Source organism: Peromyscus eremicus, chromosome 8b, assembly GCF_949786415.1.
Source record: "Peromyscus eremicus chromosome 8b, PerEre_H2_v1, whole genome shotgun sequence".
Classification (NCBI taxonomy): domain Eukaryota; kingdom Metazoa; phylum Chordata; class Mammalia; order Rodentia; family Cricetidae; genus Peromyscus; species Peromyscus eremicus.
The window spans coordinates 12,704,560-12,720,485 of NC_081424.1; positions in this window are offsets into that span (position 1 = coordinate 12,704,560).

The following is a 15,926-nucleotide window of genomic DNA, read 5'->3' on the forward strand; positions in this document are numbered from 1 at the left end:
ACCTTAGGAGACTTCCCAACTCCCTGCCCTGTCTGTTCAACTTCTGGGCTTCCAGGCCTCCATTCTTCATTCCTGCTACCATTGCTGGCTGAACCCCATGGGTCAGTATAGTGAGTCTTTTCTATCCCACCAGCCAGCTCCCAAATCACAACACAGACACTTATTATTAATTTTGAAAGCTTGGCCTATAGCTTAGGTTTGTTTCTAACCAGTTCTTATATCTTAAATTAAGCCATTTGTATTACTCTTCATGATGCAATGTGACTCATGGCTTGCTACCTCATCTCCTACACATCCTGCTTCCTCCATGTCTGGCTGGTGATTTTACTTTCTTTTTCCCAGCATTCTCTCTTTCCTGAAAATCCTGTCTAATCATTGGCTGTTTAGCTTTTTATTGAACCAATCTCAGTGACATTCACATCTTCACACAGTGTAAAAGAATATTCTACAACATTTCCCCTTTTTGTCTAAATAAATAGGAAAGATTTTAACTCTAACATAGTAAAACTATATACAATAAGAACAATTATCAGTTAAGAATTACATCCACAATATCCAGTCCATTTGCATTTGGCTAATTCACAGAAAATACACCATTATCTATTCTATCTTGGTGAGTGAAAAGTTTTGTACCTAATTCACTTACTATTTTAACTTGTATTACTAACCCCAAACTATTTTTTTAGACCTCAAACATTTTCTTAGATAAACAATTTAAGCTTTTATGTCTCTCAACCGTATGTCTCTTACATGTCTTTTGTGAGTTTCTTTTCTGAATTTGATAACAAGGAAAACTGTAACTATAACTATCTGGTCTTCAACTCCATCAGAGACCTGAGCAGGCTTCAATATTACCCAAGTAAACAAGAAGTATAGAGTAAACAACTTCCAGAACTATAGAAATGACAGAAACAGCTGGCTGCCTGGTTAGTCACCCAAGGTTCCTCTGCAAGGTTGGGGCATCCATCTTTGACCTACAGGCCTAGACTATCTGACAGATTTTTCTGTGAAGCAGGAATTTTGAAGGACTGTCCCACTTTGTCTTCTCAAAGTTCTGCAGTCACTTTCTTCTGTGTCCTGCTTTTCCAATTTGGACAGCATACTTCAGCAGTTGAGGTAAGAGCAGTTTCTTTGCCCAGTAGCTAACTTCGCAGCAAGGAAACTCCATATGGAGGTTCTTTGATGGCCGTCATCTTCTCTGAAATAGATTGGTGCTGCAAGGAGCAGATGTGTGTCATTGTCATGAAAAGTCTTGTTATTCAAGCATCTTAAGTGCCATATTATGTAGATATCTGAAGTGTCTGAAGACTACCTGTCTATCTAAAATATATCTCTGTTTGACCTTGAAAACATACCTAACATGACTACAACTTTGATTGTTTTAGGTGACTAACTACTAACCTGCACTTCTTTATTATCCTAAATAATTTGTAATAATAACTTTCAAGGACTAGAAATTTTCATTAGCTTGTTAAATGAGCTGCATAGGTACAATACCTTAAACAAGAGTAGAGATGTATGTACAGTATATTCTAACAAAAAATGAACTTAAATTTGTATTAATATACAAAAATACCATAAACAAGAGTAGAAACATATACACAGTATTACAAAAATAACCTTAAATTTGTGTCAATATACAAAAATCTTTACCTATGTAGAATATTTGAAACTAGTGGTTGTTTAAAAGTAGACTCAACAATTCACCCTTTTATCTCACTATTTTTATACTATATTCCCCTTTTTTTCTCTTCATAAAGAAGTCCCTTAATCTAATCTCCTATGTTCAGTTTTTTTTTCTGACCATGACCAATAACAATTTGTAACCAACCCCCCTTAACAATGACAAACATCCATAGTCCATCTAATAACCAAAAACCACTCATCCCATCTCTTGGGAATGTGGATGTTGTGTTCTCTAGACTGCTTCATGTTGTCTGAGGGCACTGGAATTTTGGAAGACCCTGAAAAAATTAGGATAATGGTCAAGTCCTGGCTGGAGTAATCTGTGAGGCTGGACCATCTCAGCCAGCAGCCTTGAAGTTGTTCTGGATGCAGAACTCCAAGGAAACTGCAACAGAGGCACTTTGAGAGGCTGGATTACCTGGGCCACCTGTTTTCCTTGGTGTCTGGTCCCCTTGCTCTGAAAACACAGAAACTTTTAAAGGTAGCATATATATCTGCATTAATATAAGTATGGAAGTATAGTGTGCACAGGCCAGTTAAATATGATTTTTTGTTTTGTGTTTGAGCAGGTAAAATATATGTCACTTGTCTTGTATTTTTTTTAAGTTTATTTCTTTATGTCTGTAGCCAGGATTTTCAAGGGGTCTCCCCTGTTCAAACTTGATCATCTTTAATCTTGAATAAATTCACAGCATAACCTCTTCTCCAATGCAACATTTTTTGACTTCCATTTTGAAGTTAAGACTTTTAAAAATATATAGGTTGGTTTAATTTAGTAGTTTTTATAATCCAATGTCTCTCAGCAGCTATTGTTTGCTTATCAGCAATCAAAAAATTTAAAGACAACACAGTAATATACAGGATCCAGATTCCCTGTGTATTTCACATCTTATGTGGCTTATTTTATTATTAATTTACTCTTTTTTAAAAAGGCTTTATTATTTTTAAACTATTTTTTTATGATTGTCTGTATCCTTTTTTAAAGCCTATGACACAGAAGGAAACTCAAGGACAATGTGAAGTTAGAAATCACCAGGATACACAGATTGCAAGCCCAGCGCCACTTTGAGATCTTTGGCAGCAGTTAACTCTGCCTCTCACACATGGTTGAGACTGTACGATAATGAGTATTCACAGATGGGTAATACCAGGGGGGCGCTCACCAACCTAAGACAGAGTGCCTGTGTGGCCTGGGCAGGCATCTCCATGACAGGTAAGGTGACCTGCTGACATCCCATGCAACCTAAGTCAGAAGCTCATTTTCTAGTAAGAGGGGGACCTGTAGGTCCCTGGCCCCTGTTTTGGGTAACTGTTGCCTTGCTTGCTGACCTTGACCTTGATATCCTCCCTATGCTAATTCCCTGTCAGGTTCCACCTTGCTGAATGCTTAAGGGAAGTTCCTTGTCTGTGTATCCTGCATAATGGGTGTTAACAGCTTAGATGGAAGATTGTAAAACATGGTATTGAACTTCTGCCCTCTGGGGTTCTCCCATTGTGCTGTAAGCCTGTATTTAAGACCTCCTCCCTCCTTCAATAAACGGCATTTGGCATTAAAAAAAAAGAAATATAACATGGATTAAAGGTATGGGCCACTATGCTTGGCTTTCCTTGTAGTTTTGATTGTGGGTGGCACAACATCACCCTCCTCCCAGGTGACATGGGCATGAGGCATAGAAGCGTTGCTCATATTTTGGGCCAACTGCTAATCCTGAGAATGTCAAGAGAAAGACCAGTTTCACAATTTTGAGCCAAAATTGAAGCAAGCTTTAATTAAATACTAGCCAGGCAGAGGAACTCTGGCCAGGTCCATCTCTAGGTTCCCAGGAGATGGCCACAAGCATATTTTACAGGGGGTTAAAAAAATGCAAAATCCACAATTCATTGCATTTCCCATCAGGTCCAATTAGGGGCAAGCATATCCCCTACTTATTTCCTGCCCACATACCCCCTGCTTGAAGTGTTTAAACTTTCCTACTTTTACAACTGAATTTAGATTTCAGTTCTCTGAGAGGGGAAAACAGGCGTCTCTCTCAACAAAAGGGAGAGACAAACATCCTTACATTCAGGGATGAGGGAGAAAGCACAAACAAGGCCTGATTCAGCCCCACAATGTCTCAAGGACAGTTCCTGAAACCCCCTTGAAACTTACCCAAGTACATTCAAAGATGAAACCTCAGCCAATTAAAAGTATACTAATGTAACTGCTGCTTGCTTAACCAATTATGTTTGAGATGACATAACTGTTTCTGAAATTCCTCTAGCTATGCTTAAAAGTGTTATTCCCAGATTGCAGGGACCCCCAAAAAGACCACCACAGAGACGGAATCCCATATATAAAAGCAGAGAGCCTTTATTTCAAGTTCAAGCTTGGACTCTCTGTCTGTTCAATGCAGCAGTGAGAGCAGAGAGTCCCGAGCCCAGGTGGGATTTTTAATCATTGTAGAGGTTAGGTTTAGGGGATTTCCAGGGTTCAGGACCCTGATTGGCTGACATTTGTCTAGGGGTATCTTGGTGAAAGGGAAATAGGTGTGTGCTAGTCTCAGGTACATCTGGTGATCTTATCTAATTTTATCTAATATTTGGAATGTTTGGAATGTCAGGTTCTTCCCCTTAGATGCTGGCCCATGTCTGGGTGGTGTCAGCTTATGCCTTTTCCTGGATCTGGGTGTTGCCTGTCAGGAACCTGAATCCAGTCCTAATTTTTCAGCGAGTTTTTATGGATCCTGTCATGGCAGCAGTGAAGACAAGCTGCTGCTTGGGTCCATTAAAAGGAGCCTGTTTGCTCCTTTTAATACACTTGGCACCCAACATGGTAGCAAGAATTTCCACTCAAAACCTGAGAAAGCTTTAAGAAACAGTTCTAAAATGGAGCCAAGAGCAGCTTCCTAGTTGTGTCTCTCAGGCAAGCTATGATACAGAGACACTGTAGCGTTCAGGCTTGAGCTACAGTATGGCAGGTTTGAGGGGTGTGGGCTTGACCTACAGCATGGCAGATTCCTGTGGTACACAAAGGTGCTTCCAAGCCATGTAGCACATTGCATGGTAGATTTAGCTTTGCTAGTATAAAAAAAAAAAAAAAAAAAAGGTTCCTGAGCTACACACTGCTGGATGGAGACATAGACCCACTGCTTCTCAGACTCGGTGGTGAGCATGGATCCCAGAGTTGACTGTAAACATACAGCCACCATGTTGGGAAGCTGAATGGGGAGGAATCAACAGCCAAAGTCACTGAGCAGCTTACCAGTTTAAAATCTCTTCTGATCAGAGAAGGATTATAGATTCACAATAAGACAGATTATGGAATAAACCTCTAAACAGTTTGTAAAATGGTACATAGGTTTGAGAGAGAGAAGAGAAAGGACATAGATAATCATAAAAACAAAATAAAGTCTTAAAAAATAGAATAATATATAAAAATACAATAAGCCGTGTAAAGATGGAAATTACACGGAGAGTTTGAATTGTGTTGTCTTTGAGATTTTTAACTGCAGAGAGACATTTAATTGTAAAGCCTGCTGAGTTAAACCAGTATGTATATTTTAAAGGTATCTTGACTTCAAAATTTGTGTCTAAGGATACATTGCTTTGAGAAAGAGGTTCTGCTTTTGTTTCCACAGATGAGAACCTGTGGATCACTTCCAGGCTAATATGGTTTGATCAACCAAGACACCCCTGAAAGGTCAATGCAGCCTCACAGACTACTACAGACAAGATTTAACTATAATTTCTTAATTTTCTCAGAATCCTCATAAAATTGCCAGTGCCCCCAACCAAGCAGGAAGTAGCATGAGAAGCTATGCCCACATTCCCAAAATACTGTTTATAAATGTTTATTTTTATTTAAAGGGGGTTGATTGTAAATGAAATCTCTTTCTAAAGAAGAAAAGGGATATAGATATGATAGGATAAAGGGGTAGATTATTGAATCTACTTTTAAAGAGCAACAACTCGTTTGAAATATTTTACATTGCTATAGATTTTAGTTTATTGATACAAATTTAAAGTTAATTTTGTTATACTATATGTATATTTCTACTCTTGTTTAAGGTATTATGTTTATGCAATTCATTTAAAATTGTAAAATATAATGAGAAATACAGATTAATAGTCATGTATGATAATCAAACTTATGTTAGTTAAGTTTTTCAGGCATACAAAGGTATATTTCAATTAGGTAGGTAATCATCAAACACTTCAAAGATCTACAGAATATGACATTTAAAATGTTTTGAGAACTTAGACTTTTCTGGACAATGAGACACATCTGCTCCTGGCAGCACCAATCTACTTCAAAGAGGATGATGTGCATCAAAGAAACTCCATATGGAATTTGCTTTCTTTGTGGCAAAAGTAAGCCACTGGGCAAAAAAGTGCCCTTGCTTCAACTGCTTGATAGGATGCTGTATAAACTGGACATGCAGGACCTATAGGAAGATTATCACTGAACTTTGCAAGGCCTTCAGATTCCTGCATCGCAGAAGAAACTGCCAGACATTATACAAGACAAGGGGAGAAGCACTTGACAAACTTTGCCAGCATGGGCAGAACAGTCCTTAAAATTTCCTGCTTCACTGAAAGCTATGCCAGAGACTCTAGACCTGTAGGCTGAAGATGGATGCCCCAACATTACAGAGGAACTTTAGATGACTGTCCAGGCATCCAGATGTCTCTGTCATTTCTAGAATTATGGATGTTGCTTGCAATGCACAATGCACATCCTGTTTACTCAGGTAATATATCCTTCAGGGGTCTTTGATAGAGTTGAAGATTAGATAGTTATAATTATAGTTTTCCTTAGTCATGATAAAAGATAAATTAGATATAAAACTTTAGACTCACAAAAATAGCATAGATGATAGAGTATTTTCTTTAATTTTGCCAAATACGAATAGACTAGATATTATAGCTGTAATTCTTGCTTGATAACTGTGTTGTTATATATAATTTTACTATGTTAAAGTTAAAACTTTCCTTTTTGATTAGACAGAAAAGGGGAAGTGCTGTGAATATGTGTGGCTCACATTGGATAATAAAGAAAACTGTTTTGGCCTATGGCAAGAAAGCTTACAGCCAGGTGGAAAATCCAAGCAGAGATACAGAAAGAAGAAGGGCAGAGTGGGGAGAGATGCCAGCCACAGCTGAAGGAGCAACAAGATGCCCGCAGACTGGTAACACTAGGGCCATGTGGCAATACATAGATGAATAGAAGTCGGTTGAATTAAGTTATAAGAGCTAGCTAGTAAGAAACCTGACCCATAGGTCACACAATTTGAAAGTAATATAAGCTTCTGTGTGTTTACTTGGGACCAAGCAGCTGCAGGACACGGGTAGGAGAGATTCATCCAGATTGCTGGGCAAGGCAGGACCAGAGAAACTTCCAGCTACATTCTTCAGCGTTTCTGGACCCTACACTGCCCACATGTAATCAAGCACATCCAGTGCAGATGGTTCAAACAAACTCGTTTAGGGGAGTGAACACGTGGCTTGTTATTTCCCAAGAACTACAACTCCCAGCATTCCACAAAGTTACCTTGCCTTTGGGTAGGTGGGGTTTAAAGGGTTAACTTTGGCTCTTACGCTCATTCAGAGAGGAACTAGTTTACCTTAGTATTTTTGGTCTAACCTTATAATCACCTAGGAGTTGCTCTGTGTGGCTGACAACTCAGGCTGTATCTAAGATTTACTCTGAATGAGTAAAATCTGGCTGCGTTTTGGGCCACCAGATTACCTTTCAGCCTTGAAGCCAGGAAGGAATAAACTAGCCACACTTACTACCTTTGAGTTACTCGCTAGTCTTGTTAGCTCTGGGCTAGGAAGGAATGGCTAACTGTTTTTCTGGTTGTGTGGCCAATGTGAAGCCTCTTCCTTTAGTTTACCTTTAACTCACAGCTTGTGCAATGGTATCACTCACTCCCAGGCCAGCACTGGTTCATTTTTAACCCACAATGGGAGGTCAGCCAGCAGCTTAGAGATGTTCCATTACAGTGCTGGAAATCTGCCTCCTGGGAGGGAGAGATAGATCAGCAGTTCTTGCAGAGGTTCAGAATCTGATTCCAGAACCCACATTGGGTGGCTTATAATAGTAATTCCAGCTTCAGGGGATCCAACACCTCTGGTCTCAATGGGAACCAGCACTCATATGCACATACCCACACACATGCAAGACAAGATTTTTTTAAATAAGAAAAGTAAATCCTTTTTGTAAACTGACTTATTTATAATTTCCTAACTTCCTCTATGCCTCTTAAGGCCCAACAGTGAAGGCCTGAGGCTTCTGGGGTAAATAAAATACTCGCAAATGTCCATCATCCCTTGATAATTAAGAGTAGGTCACTGGGGGGCTGGAGAGATGGCTCAGAGGTTAAGAGCACTGACTGCTCTTCCAGAGGTCCCGAGTTTAATTCCCAGCACCCACATGGTGGCTCACAACCATCTGTAATGAGATCTGGTGCCCTCTTCTGGCATGTAGGAATACATGCAAACAGAACACTGTAAACATAATAAATAAATAAATCTTTAAAAAAAAAAAAAGAGTAGGTCACTGTAGTGGGGGATAAACACTGAGGACTGCTGGATCCAAAGGTCTCAGCAGCCAATGCTGGTGGTCTGACAGAAGCAGCTGGTATCTGTGATGTAGAAGAAACAAACTATTATATTACACACACACACACACACACACGCACACACATGCGCACATACACACACGCACACGCACACGCACACGCACGCGCGCGCGCACGCACACACACACACACACACACACACGCACTCACTCACTCACGCACTCACTCACGCACGCACAAACACCATAATCGACTAATAAGACTATGGTGGCCAGAGACCAAGAAAAGATAGGAACTAAGTAATGAGGAAACTCTTTTCTTTTTCTTTCCTTTTCCTTTTCTGGTGCTGGCGATAAACTCAGGGCCTTGCACCACTGAGCCATATCAACAACTCCAAATATTTTCTTTTTGGTGGGGAGAAAGCGGGGGTACATGTGCCTGTACATGTGTATGAGTGTGCATGAGGAAGTCAGAACCCTCTTTGGTGTGGTTCCTTAGAAGCTGCCTGTCTTTTGTGTTTCTTTCTTTCTTTCTTTCTTTCTTTCTTTCTTTCTTTCTTTCTTTCTTTCTTTCTTTCTTTCTTTCTTTCTTTCTTTCTTTTCTTTGTCTGTTTTTTGAGAGTCACTGGGTCCAGTCAAGCTAGGCTAGCAGGCCTGCATGGTCCAGGGATCAACGTGTCTCTACAGTCAGCATGGGGATTCCACTCTTGTGCAACCACTCCCAACTTTTTGCATGGCTTCTGGAGATCAGATTCAAGGTTCACATCTGCAAAGCAAGCACACCTCTCACTGAGCTCTCTTTCCAGACACCCCAGTTAAATCTCTTGATAGTAAACCAGATGAAGTCAGGACCAGATCCCAGGCTAAAATCATGGAACCAGGTAGCCTGAGGACGAACCTTATGAATATCAGTCTCTATCATTCCTGAGGTGTTGATGTAGCACCGCCCCCAACTTTGCTACCAGCGAGACTCTACCTTGCTGTGCTAAGAGGTATTCTAAAGCCAGCTGATGTCTGATGTAACACTGGTTGGTACTTCAAGGAAGGTAGTTCCGGCTTTTAGGTAGGAGCCAAGGCAGCTGTGTTTTGTTTTGTCTTGTTTTCTTGAGACAGTTTCATGTAGCACAGGCTGGCCGTGAACTCACTATGTAGTTGAAAATGACCTCTCTAGTACTACCTCCCTAGTACCGGGATTATAGGTGTGTGCTGCCATGTTCAGACTTGGCCCATGTTGTAGAAGTTTGTTTGTTTGTTCTGGTAGGGAATATCTTCACAATAGGTAAGCCCATCCTAGAGTGATACTGGACCCAACAGATTCAGTCCCTTGCTTATTATGGATGTGAGTGATGTTGTGAATAGAAACTCCTGGTAGAATCATATATCCCAAGTGAGAAGCTCTTTGGTGAGTTTCTGTGGTGGTTTGAATAGATATGGCCCCCATAGTGTTTGAGTGCTGGGCCCATAGGGAGTGGCTCTATTAGGAGTTATGGCCTTGTTAGAGTAGGTGTGGCCTTGGAGGAAGTGTGCCACTGTGGAGGCAGGCTTTAAGGTCTCCTATGCTCAAGCTACACCCAGTGGGATACACAGTTTCTCCTTTTGCTGCCTGCAGATCAAGATGTATAACTCATCTTCTTCTCCAGCACCATGTCTGCCTGCATGCTGCCAGTTTTTCCCTGCCACAACAATAATGGACTAAACCTCTGAAACTGCAAGCCAGCCCCAATTAAATGTTTTTCTTTGTAAGAGTCGCCGTAGTCATGGTGCCTCTTCACAGCAATAGAAACCCTAACTAAGATGGTTTCTATGCACTGAAAATTGGGAGCAAGATTGGAATGTGTGAAAACAGGATGTGTAGTAGAGTAGAACTGTGCCCACGGACAAGATAGTATCCTTTGGGAGAATACAGTACTAATGGCTCCCTAGAAGTGCCTAGAGAGTAACCGTTGAGTTCAGGGAAGAGACAGTGTGTAAAGCTAACATGCTTCCCTCAATTTCAGGGAACTTTCCTGCCTGACCAGGTATAGATAGACTGTGTGGTAGACAATGTCCTCTGTGACTGTGAACCAGCACAAACTCTTCCTTCTTTAAGCTGCTTTGGTTGGGTATTTTGTTACAATAATGAGAAGTAGCCAATACACCAGGAGTCATGAAAGAGAGGGGGCACTAGGAGTGATGGACTTGATCATGTCACTGATTTGATTATGGTGGCTAGCCAGTAAGCCTGGGGATCCTCTTGTCTCTGCTTCTCCAGCACTGTATTACAAGCTGGTGCTTCCATACCTGGCTTTTTATATGGGTGATTGGGTTGAATTGATTCTCCTGACTCTACCTTCCAAGTACTGGATCCATTTTTGGAAGGGCTAATGCAACTGGAAATTTGGACTTTTAAATTTTGTTATTTATTTGAGAGGGTTGGGGGGAGACACTCACTGGTTTGCATGTGCATGTCCCGTTGCACATATGTGGAGGCCAGGTGACAACTTTTTGGGAGTTAATTCTTGTAAATGGGCATTTCCTGTCCTGACCTTCTGGTCCCAAATAACCATTCAGAGGCTTATATTGTGTATAAATGCTTGGCTGATTGCTCAGGCTTGTTACTAACTAGCTCTCACATTTAAATTAACTCCCTTCTATTAATCTACATTCTGCCACATGGCTTATGGCTTGTTACCTCATTTTCTACAGGTCCTCCTTGCCTGGCGGCTTCCTGGCATCTCTCTGACTCTGTCCTTCTTGCCCCTAGCATTTTCAGTTTGGCTTTCCTACCTAGCCTTATTCTGCCTTGCTATAGGCCAATCAGTTTTTTTTTTTTATTAACCAAGTTCTCTCCTCCCCTATAGTCCTTACACTGAGACACTGTCTCTTGTTTCTGCCCTGTGCTGCATACAAGGGTTCTGGCTAGCCAGTTCTCCTGTCTGCCTCCCATCTCTCCACAGGAGTGCTGGGATTATAGATGTATACCACCACATTGTTTTCCCATGAGTTCCAGGGATCAAACTCAAGGTACTAGGCTTGTGCAAAGAGCATTTTTTTTATGGAAATGTCTCCCTGGCCTGGACTTTTTATGGCTGCAGGTTAAGCTGTCACAGGTATGGCCAGAGGCTTCAGGAATATCTCAGCTTTCCTCTCTAACACCATGTCCACTGGTATCCTGAGTAGAACATGTAATAGCTGAAATAGCTCTTTGCTCGGTGTTATTATTACTAATTGCTCCACCCAGTCATACTTCCCTGCTGAGTGTTTCTGGTCATGCAGGTGGCCCTACACCAATCATTTTCCCTTTTACCATTCTTGTCAGCGAGGGTACTTGGGGGTGAGTCTTAGGGACCTACAAAGAGCCCCTTTACATATTTTAGTCTTTTCTTCTAAGTTGTACCACCTTCAGGGTCAGGTGGGTCAGGGTCTCGAGCCTCTGGGAAGCACAGAGGACAGCTCCTCTTGAGACTGTTCTCTGAGGTCTGTACAGCATCCCCGATCAAAAACTTTATGAAGTTTTGGGAGCCTTTTAGGGGCATGCCATTGTCCCTTGGCAATGGCTCACCCTGGTGGGTGAGGGGACAATATTGACTGCTTTCTTAGAGCCTTATTCTCTTGTCTTTGCCCTAAGTTTGGTTGTTGAATACCTGGGTCAGCATCAGCAGCCCTAAAGAAGAGCTAGTGGCTTTGATTTTTCCTTATGAACATCTAGGTAAAGCTTGGACCTATGGCACCTTTAGCTTTTAGATATACATACAGTTCTGGGCACATACATGGCACTAAATATGCTGTGACCACCTAAAGTAAGATATTTCTCTAACTAGAGTCCTAGAGTGATCATTTGCAAGTCTTCATGGGCCGGGGAGATGGCTCAGCAGTTAAGAGCCCTTGCTACTCTTGCAGAGGACGTAAGTTCAGTTCCCGGCACCTACAAGGCAGCTCACAACTGTGAGTAACTTCAGCTCCAGGGGATCAATGTCCTCTTCTGACATACACAGGCATTCAGGAATACATGGCATATACATAATTAAAAATAAAAGGAAATCTTTTAAAAATAACAACAAAAAAAAACCTTGGCCAGGTGTGGTAGCACATGCCTTTGATTCTAGCACGCAGGAAGCAGAGGCAGGCAGATTTTGTGACTTCAGGGCTATCCTGGTCTACACAAGGGAGTTCCAGGCTACCTGTGGCTACATAGTGAGACCCAGCCTCAATAAACAAACAAATATTAATTAATAAAAGAATTTACAAGCAAGCAGATACTTAGAGCAGATTAATATATTAAGAAAATCTTTTACATTCTTTTTTTGGAGGGGCAGAGAGTTTCAAGACAGGGTTTCTCTGTGTAGCCTTGGCTGCCCTGGAACTTTCTCTGTTTGAACCAGGCTGGCCTTGAACTTATAGATATCCACCTGCCTTTGCTAGGATCCTGAGTGCTAGGATCAAAGGCATGCACCGCCACTGCCCAGCTTAAACAGAATTAGATTTCAGATTTATATTAAAACACTGAGTTTTGACCTTATGTGACAAATTATATATTTAATTATAGCAAACTTAATCATAACTACACCACCTTATTTAAACTACAGCTTTCATAGGCTTTCTGTTCCTTCTCTGTGTTTCCATTTTGTAGTAATCCTTTACTTTGGAATAAAGTCTTATTTGATGATAGGAAAAGCATTTCATTTTTTTATTATTGCTTCTTAACCAAAAATATTTTTTTCCACTTAATAGTTCCTTCTGCTTTCATTTTCTTAAAAAAAAAAAAAATCCTAATCATGAAAACACCCCAGAAAACTGAATGTGAAGCAAATGGGGAGGGGGCCTGCTGGTTCTTTCCATGTGCTCACCTGTTTTTAGGGCCACTTCTGTGGCCACAGCAGCAGACGCTCTGGCCTATGTAGGGACTTTTTGACATCCTGATCATTTGGACTTTTTCACACAGTGCAGTGGTTCTCCACCTTCTTAATGCTGCCAACCCTTTAACACAGTTCCTCAGGTTGTGGTGACCTCCAACCAGAAAATTATTTTGTTGCTACTTCATGACTAATTTTGCTAATATTATGTACTGTAATGCAAATATCTGATATTGTGACCCCCTGGGGTCACAACCCACAGGTTGAGAACCACTGACTTAGAACCTTTAAAAGCCTGGATGCAGGATACCTCTGACCATTTTCTTTACTCATCTTTTTTTTGTTTTGTTTTGTTTGTTTGTTTGTTTTATGAGACAGGGCTTCTCTGTGTAGCTTTGCGCCTTTCCTGGGACTCACTCTGTAGCCCAGGCTGGCCTCATCTTTTATTAAAAGAGATCTAGCTGGAGAATGGAGTAACTGTTGTTGCTCATCTCTTTATATATATATATAAAACTTATTTTTATTATGGTTGAGGGGAAGGTTTTTATTATAAATATGAGGGAGAGTATAGCCAGAGGCATCTGGAAGAGTTCAGAGCAGGGAAAGTAGTAGACTGAACCTGGCCAGCAGAGTGGACCAGGCCATGAGGGGGCAAAGGAGAGGGAGAGCAGAGAACAAAGGGGTTGCTTGTCTCTTTAACATCTAACACACACACACACACACACACACACACACACACACACACACACACACACACCCCTGAATGGAATTTTCCATTTCCTGGAAAAGAAAGTGAGATTAATTTTATCTCAGTGGTTGGAGGTCTGCCTAGATCTTCTGGGGTTTACTACTTCAAGTTCTATGCTGAAATTCCATGGAGGCTTGAATTGAAATGACCCCGTGGTCTGGGAATCCACGGAGTGACCCCCCCCCTCCCCCAGAGTAGCCTATGTAAACTGAAGTTCCCAGAAAAACAATAAAAATCCACACCCAGGTGTGGTGCAAAGCTGTTTTGTTGGAAAGATTGTGGACACTGGAATGTTGCAACCTCAGAGATCCTTAGGCCGTTCATTACCCTCCCGTGTGTCTGAACTAGCCCCTTCAGACTATCAGGTGAAAACATTTGGAATGACTTAAACAGCAGATGGTTTGTGTTTCCACAATCCCGGAGGCCTCTAGAGATTTCCTCACTCTGTTGAGCATGCTTACCTGGTATTCCAAGCAATGTATTTAAAAGACACCTTGATTTATATATAACCTTATTTTGTTCTGTAAAGTCTTCTTAAAACCATTTTGATTTGAAACAAGTTGTTTAGGGCAATGTGAACTGGTATTCTGGGGCCAGAGCCACTCACATTTTGATCAAGAGGAGATTATCTGTAGGCCAGGTTTGGGGGGGACACACCTGTAATCACAGCACTAGAGAGGCTGAGGCAGGAGGATTAGTGGCCTCAAACTCCATACTTCCGCCATGGCAGGTTAAATCCGCAAACTGTCAGCCGGAATAAACACTCCCTTTTGTCAGAGCATCTTATGACATCTACAGAAAAGTAACTAAATACCCCATGTTTGGCCAGCAAGACATTGAGAAGCTGCCACAGCCTGAGTCCATGGGGACTCAGGCATAGTTCACGATGGCAGCAGACCTCAGCAGCATCCATGTGATGCTGATTTTGCAAGCATATAGAATGAAAGAGTTATGGGGTATCTGGGCTTCCACCAACATTTTAAAGGAAAGCCCAGGAGGCCAGGGCATGTGCTTGCAGGTCATGACACGGCAAAGCTATCAAAGATTCCACAGGAACGTAGACTGCCAAGACTAGGTCCTGCATACCAAGCTATAGACAGTGAACAGTTCCAGCCAAAGGGAGTGACCACGTGTCCTACAAAGAGCAAATCCAGAATACGGGAGCCCCAGCTCGCCCTAGTATACTTCATGTGCTGTGCACGGGCCTAAAGGATTTAGTGTCTTCCCACGTGGGTTTGTCTGGTGGTCTGATTATTTGTATTCTCCTGTTGGAGGAGATGTGAACAGGACTGCCCTGCCATTGTAGTTTGGAAGTATGTAACATTCTTTTGATTTTCTTAAAGACAGGGTCTCACTGTACTTCAGGCTGGCCTGAAACTCATGCCACCAGGAGCTACCATGCCTGTCTCTTTCAATCTTTAGAAAAGCTCACAGCTACAAGTTTGCCTGGAGTCTCTGAGACTGGGGATGGACTTTCAAGCCAACACTTCAGATGCTTCAGACTTCTGAAGCATGACAGAGAATTTTGCACCAGATTCTATTTTACTGGATGGAATAGTAGACAGATCATTATTTTCTATATCTATATAAGAAAACACTGTCAAGTAACTTTGTCCCAGTGTTAAATGATCATTTATTGTAAGGTATATCCTGATTTCAGAGGTGTTAGAAGTATGGAGGATGTACCTTACGATGGATTCAACTCTGCACTGAAAACAGTATTTTTCATAAGAGTATTGAGCACTGAGTACATTAAATGGCAAATGTAATCAGTATCACATTCTTAATTAAGCTTTTGATCATCTTTGTTCACTCAGTATTTGCAATGATGAGTGAGCTAGAGCTCACATTAATTTCTAGGAGGCATCTTGCAAAAACTTCATGATGCATAGATTTTTCAATTTACGAATCATCTCATCTTCAGTTTAAAAATTCAGGGTCTGGAGATGACATTGAGGCCTGTGCTGAGTGCCTCAGGGAAGACCTGAAAGTTAGATTCATGTCGAGAAGCCACACATAATTTAAACCTTGCTTTGTGTTTCCTGTGTAGAAATAAAAAACTGAAACCAGTTGTCACCGGCACACTGTGACCCAGCCC